The sequence below is a fragment of the Enoplosus armatus genome, chromosome 10 (genome assembly GCF_043641665.1).
Source record: "Enoplosus armatus isolate fEnoArm2 chromosome 10, fEnoArm2.hap1, whole genome shotgun sequence".
Classification (NCBI taxonomy): domain Eukaryota; kingdom Metazoa; phylum Chordata; class Actinopteri; order Centrarchiformes; family Enoplosidae; genus Enoplosus; species Enoplosus armatus.
In genome coordinates this window covers 19,059,210-19,065,657 of record NC_092189.1, presented here as the reverse complement: position 1 = coordinate 19,065,657, position 6,448 = coordinate 19,059,210, and positions in this window count along the sequence as shown.

Here is a 6,448-nt window from a genome sequence, read left to right as displayed (position 1 = left end):
ATTTTTGAGGTTTATGTCATCACAGAAACATCTGTGATAGGGTTGAGATGAAAGGTAGACACACAGTTGCTATGAACAAGGTCATAAAATGTCAGGGCATTTCCCTGTTCCAAAATGTGACAGAGGCCGTAAAGCTGTGTGTTAAAATGAAAACATTGAGGTGTACCTGACGTATATAAACAATAATCTCTTAATAATCTCTCTAAGAAATCATAATTCTATGGACAAAAACAATTTCAATCATTCCATTTAATAAGAACTGAGGTGTGCTCAGGGATACTGGCCATGTGTGGCACATGGACATTCAGTAATTAATTGTTGGAAGTACTACCTATTCAGACCATCTGGACTATAATTAGGCCACAGTAGTGCCCTCTAGCTTAGAATCATCATGTTTCCTCCCCCCAACCGCCCCACCCCTCACCAGATTGGAAGCAATAACCTTTTCCCCTGAACTTTTCTGCCATCATGACACAGCGTCCTTAGAAGCAACCCTAAGGGGCACCTTGGAACAAGTAGTGCGTGGTAGTGCTGTTTTTGGCATTAGTTTTTGTGGCCACTCACACTGAAGCCTTAATGAAAACAGTTGGAAATAGGTCAGTAATGAAACTCATTCCTAGAAGTGTATGTTGTGAGGGTTAAGTAAGGGGCACAAACTGGGATATATATATGGCTCCACCTCCCAATATGATAATTGGATAAATCCACAACTGTTGCATTTAACCAACATTACGAATTGCATGTCACCTTCAAATTGTGCAAATTTTGGCCGTCCAGCTATTGAGCAACTTTCCCACATCAGCCCATTTCTGGCTTCTTTGAGCTGTTGGCCAATTATGTTGAGAGTTAATTTAAACATTAAATGTGGTCCATGATTGCGTTAGTGACCTTTTAACTTCTGAGGGTCCTTTTCGGTCTGCTAATTTAGGTAATTTGGCTGTTCCGCAGTCTAGGTTAAAAACAAAGGTGACCAAATTTTTTGCTGTAATAGTGACTCATATGAAACAGTCTTTTAGTCCTTTAGTATCACATCTGCTGACATGGTCTCTGTTTTTTTAAGTCTTATCTCAAAAGCAGTTTTTACTCGATTTTGGTTCATTACCTGCATGTTAGTGTTCTGTCACTGTACCAGTGGACAGCCTTAATGATACTGTTTTACTACAGTTTTTATGTTTCATCCTCGACATTTTCATAATTTGACTGCCACAATCGATTGATACTTTTCTTTTTAATAAGCTGTGTCCTGTCATTGTATTATTATTATTATTGTTGTGCCATTGTTGTTGTTGTTGTTGTTGCGAGCATTAGCAAGACCAGGGCCTTAGTGGGTTTTCATGCCAACTTCAGGTTTAGACCAGCTTCTTCGCTCTTCTTCTTGATAATAAGACCTGTTAGGTGTCAAGTATGATTTAGATCACTTACACTTTATGTTATTTTCTGCTTTTATATGTTCTACTTTTAGTGTATTTGCAGTAAATTTACAATGAAATAGTTAGAGATTTAACAAAAAAAGATAAGACACAGGGTGCTGAAAAACTGACTGACTGATAATAGATTTGTAAATACTTTCTGTAAGGTTTTGTGGGAGAGATATAGACACGCAGTGAGAGAGAACTTTTCTTTATCTCAACACTTGCCCTCATCACTTGGCCCTTAAATTACAGTGCAAACAATGCCAAATTCATCTGTTAAATCTGTATCATATTCCTGAGCTGTTTGGAGGCTTGCTTTGTCATAGGTCAGTGATTGAAGTTGTTGGCATTACAAACATTCCCAGAGTGTAAGAAATGATCAGAATATCTCAAGTGTAAATCTGTCTGTGTGTCTGTTTGAATCTTTTAATGTTATGCAGATAAACAGGTGTATAAATAAGGTGTGAGTGTGTGCACGGGGAACACTGATATTGTCAGCAGACAGCAGCAGATGGACTGTGACATGGAGTAAGGGTTGGCCAGACAGAGGCTCAAAGGTGTGGCTGCCTTTTTTTAAAACAGCTGCCATGGCAGATAAGCTCAGGACTCCATGTCCTCCCTCAGCAGCGGTTTACCTCGAATACTGTCCTTCAATTTCTAAGACATATATGCTTTGAAAACATTTCTTAATCACAAACATAGTGAATGACATACAAACCTCAATTAACCTTAATTAGAAAAAATAAAGATAAAAATATAATAAATGGCAGTTGTTTAAGGAATGCAGTGTGGACAGCAGTTTGCAAACTGAGAGAGTGTCTGACTAATGCTGCAGAGTTGTGAGAGGAGTATAATAAGATTTTCGTGAGGTAGTCCACAGAGCAACTGATTAATCCAAAGATTAATTTAATCTGTTTTCATAATAAAACATTATTAGCCGTTCCCTCCTCTAAGCGTTACCTTTCAGCCCTCTTAAAAGATTATACACTTCCCAATCACTTACCTGGAAGCAGTCAAGAAAATCATTAAGTTAAGTAGACACTGTCAGTGTTCAGGATGCTGAAAACGATGGGAGAAATCGTTGAAGTGCCATGAGAAATGGCCATGCTAATGATTTCTTTGCAAAAGGGTCCATCTGCAGTAGAGTTTCATTTTGCTTATCTCCAGCAAACAGACCCTTGATGAAACCCGTCCTAGGTCTCCAGATGGCAACAAACTTTTAATGTGAGAAGTCAAATCCACAAAGTATCTACTGTAGAAATACAGGATTGTTGAGGTGTGTGTCTCCAAATCTCTTTCCTTAGCAAAATTGGTCAGCAAATGATCTCTACTTCTTTGCTGTCCACTCGGTTAGCATAAAATCAACAAGTATTTGAGGAATTGTTTGTTCATGTAGTCGGACCAATTCTGGATTTTTGAGGCCAATACTGGCATCAATATTTGAGAGTTTAGAAAATCCAATCATGATTTATCAGCCGATGATTTATATGATAACTGTGTTTTCTTACTGTATTCAAGTTATGTCTCTGGATTTTAGCACACGCAAACATTTTGTGTGTTTTGTGTGATCTGTTCTAATTGATATATCATCAATATGAGGTAGATGTACACATCAAACATTCCTTTCACTGTAGCTACCTAAAACACATTGCCTTGGTAGACCTACTGTTAAAATATTAGCTTCCCACACCACCCCATTCCTGATGCTTAAACCAATCACCCAGGGCTATTGTTAGCTAAACTGCTGCTGTGTGGTGAGCTTCAGAGTCCCTGGGAATGCTTTCTCACTGCTCCGCCTCACTAAGCAAGCAACTTCAAGGAGACACAAAACAGAGTGAAGTGGAGAAAAGGAGGACGTGAGAGAAAGGGGAGGCCATTTTGGACTGTTTATTTGATATACTATGAACATAATCGCAAAAGTGGTACTAGCTGTAACATTAACTGTGAGTAACTGTTAGTGAGTTTTCAAGCTCTAAAGGCACTTTGAGTGAGGAAATGAAACCATTTGCATATTTGTTTTTTTAAGAAGTTTTTGTTGCACATAGGTATGTTTATTTAAAGAGCACCAGCTCATTTTACTCCCACTGGAGTTATATCTTTTTTATTATGATCAGTGACATCTTAATGCAATCACAGTTTTTTTTTTACAGCTGACTTGCAGTTATTAAACTTTTTTATTGCACAATAACAAAAAAAAATGGCCACAGATTTAATCTTTTATTTAAAAAGAACTGCTGAAAATTCAGTCATTTTGGCTGCTATAATGACAGAAACACTCTGTGAGCTCCTGGAGGGACTGAGTGTGGTTCAGTGATTAGTAGTAAGGGTGTTCCCCTGCCTCATTCACCCAGCACCCAAGGGAGCCAACGGAGCAGGAAATGTGTTTCGGTTTACCATAATGATGACAGCCACCTGAGGAAGGCCATTTGTATCTAACTTAGATACTTTGAAACAAAAGTTATGTAATACAGCTGAGATTTTTTTTTTACAGTATTGCACTTTTACAAACTTCTCCAATTTGAATATTTCCAAAGTTGCTTGAACTGTGTCTGGTAATCGTATTCCTGTGTTTGTACTGGAGGCAATCCGCAACAGAGAATGCAATTTAATTAAACTTGAACGTGTTTATTTTGATTAAATTCTGGCTACATTGTTTTGCACTGTTTTCACAAGTCTACATTGTTTAAGCAGTAACATTACCTGAGCACCCACCGGCAATGCAAACACAATCCAGCACGTTTGACTGAATGCTGCCTGTGGCTATTGCCTTTGACAAGCAGCTCTGACAGATCAGTATTCAAATTCAAAGATCCCTATTTTTTCCTTTTTCTTTTCATTTTACTCCCACCGCTTGCCTTCCCCACATTGTTCCAAAGGCGAGGTGTGTAAACTATACACAGAGACCACGCAAGACTCTCCTTATGAATTATTCAAAGTATAAGATGTGAACGTATCATGGTAGGATAATTAACAACTAAATATAGATGAAGGGCATGTTTTGTTGCTCAAGTTTGGATTGTTTTGTATTTGGTAATACATGATTGAGTAATCATTTGTTACTGTACTGTAGAGAGTATTCAAATGACTTAATATGTGACATACATACTACAGAATGTATGTCACCTTTGTAAATGTCACTTGTTATTTAGATTTAGAGTTATGAATCAAGAAACATGAAGAATTTGGACTGAGATATGTACTGAGCGAGACATTTTAGTTGAAAAATACATTTGTCAGTGCTCTCTGGTGGACAAACTCCTCGATGGTGATATCAAATCATCAGTCAGGTTCTTGTCACAATGTGACAGTGGACTAGACAAAACACAAATAAAGGTGACAAGACTAAGTATAGGGATATGCGAGTACAGCAAACCATTCTTTGTCATTTCTTTGAATCTATCTGAAAGTGATGATAATTAATAAATGCCAGCTGTATCCTTACAAAAGTATAAAGCTATTAAAGGTAATTTAACTATATATGGGGATGGCAATGGAAAAATAGCACTATACAACTGTATGATCATCACCCCTGCCCTGAATTACTATGTCATTTTGAACACATTCACACACACTACACTGTAAATACTGTCATTATTTCTGAAAAACAATGGCAATATGTCCCACCATTTATATCTTTTTAGGCTTCTTTATAGCTGCTCAGGAGAAACCAGGAGTAGATAACGGGGGGAATATAATGACAACTATTTCACTGATATGATACCTGATGTGAGCTTTAGGAAACCTATCCCACAGTGTTTGAAGTGAACATGAACAGCATGAAGTGCCATAAATGCAATATTGACTGAGACATTCCAGACAAGAATCAGCAGGACGGTCATTTTGGACATTATCTTTTGCCACCTGCTGTGTCTTTTATTTTATTTTGTTGCCGTTGTTCTACAACAGCTGAATCACGTGACCTGATCAATATCCAATAAGGTTTGTGATCCTTGCATAGACTATAATCCCATAGGATAACCATATTGAATGGCAGATAAGAGCAGGCTATAAAAACAGTCAAATCACTCAAACGCCTGCTTTGATTTGTCCCCTGAGAGTTTATTAACCCTTTGTAAACCCTCTGTCTTCAGCCATAACTGCAGTCAGATTAGCCCTGCTGTGTGAATTCCCCTGGGTAGTGATCATACTGTGAGGTCTTGAGGCAATGCTGCGCACTTTTATGTGGATGCAGTGTTTCACTTGAATCAGCAGCAATGTTGCATTTACATTTTGCCATTGTAAAACCGTTGCCGTGTGCTAAATGTGTATCGACAGCAATGGTCTGCAATAGACTGCAACCTGCTGCAATAACATTAGCACTCATGACATTAACACTGATACTTCATCTTACACCTATCAGGGTTTGTATAAGCAGCAGTAGCCGCGCTTTCTACCTGCTTATGCATATTAAAACTTCTGAATACCTGCATTGTTTTCTATTATTTCTGCTGTTAATTGTACATCTAAAGGTAGCAGATGACCCTCGCAGATTTATAAATGTAGTCTTACAGTAAGTACTCTATACTCTAAACTACTCTAATTTATTTTTGTAATTCTTAGTAAATGGGCTTTACAATCTGTACAATGTACAGTACGACCGCCCTCATCCTTAGAAGCTCAATTCAATGAGAAGAAAAAACGAAAACAACAAAACAAACAAAAAAAATACCTTTATAAGGGAAGGAATGAAACAGAAGCCTCAGGAAGGGATCCCTCTTCCAAAATGGACGCAACATGCAATTTATGTTGTATATATAATAAATAAATAATTAAATAATTAAATTACAATATGGAGATAAAGAATGACAACACATTAAGTGCAAACATATATGAAGAAACTGTACTGAAATTCATTTGATGTTTAAAAATTAACATGTATGGATTGTCAGGATGTTCTTTGAACCTTTGCTGAAGAACTTGATTTGAATGTGAACATAGCATAGTTCCATTGGAGTCATCAATGCACCATTACCTTTCCCCTGACTGTGTTTGAAATACCAATGTAAAGCCAAATAATCATTTGTGTATCTTTTAAA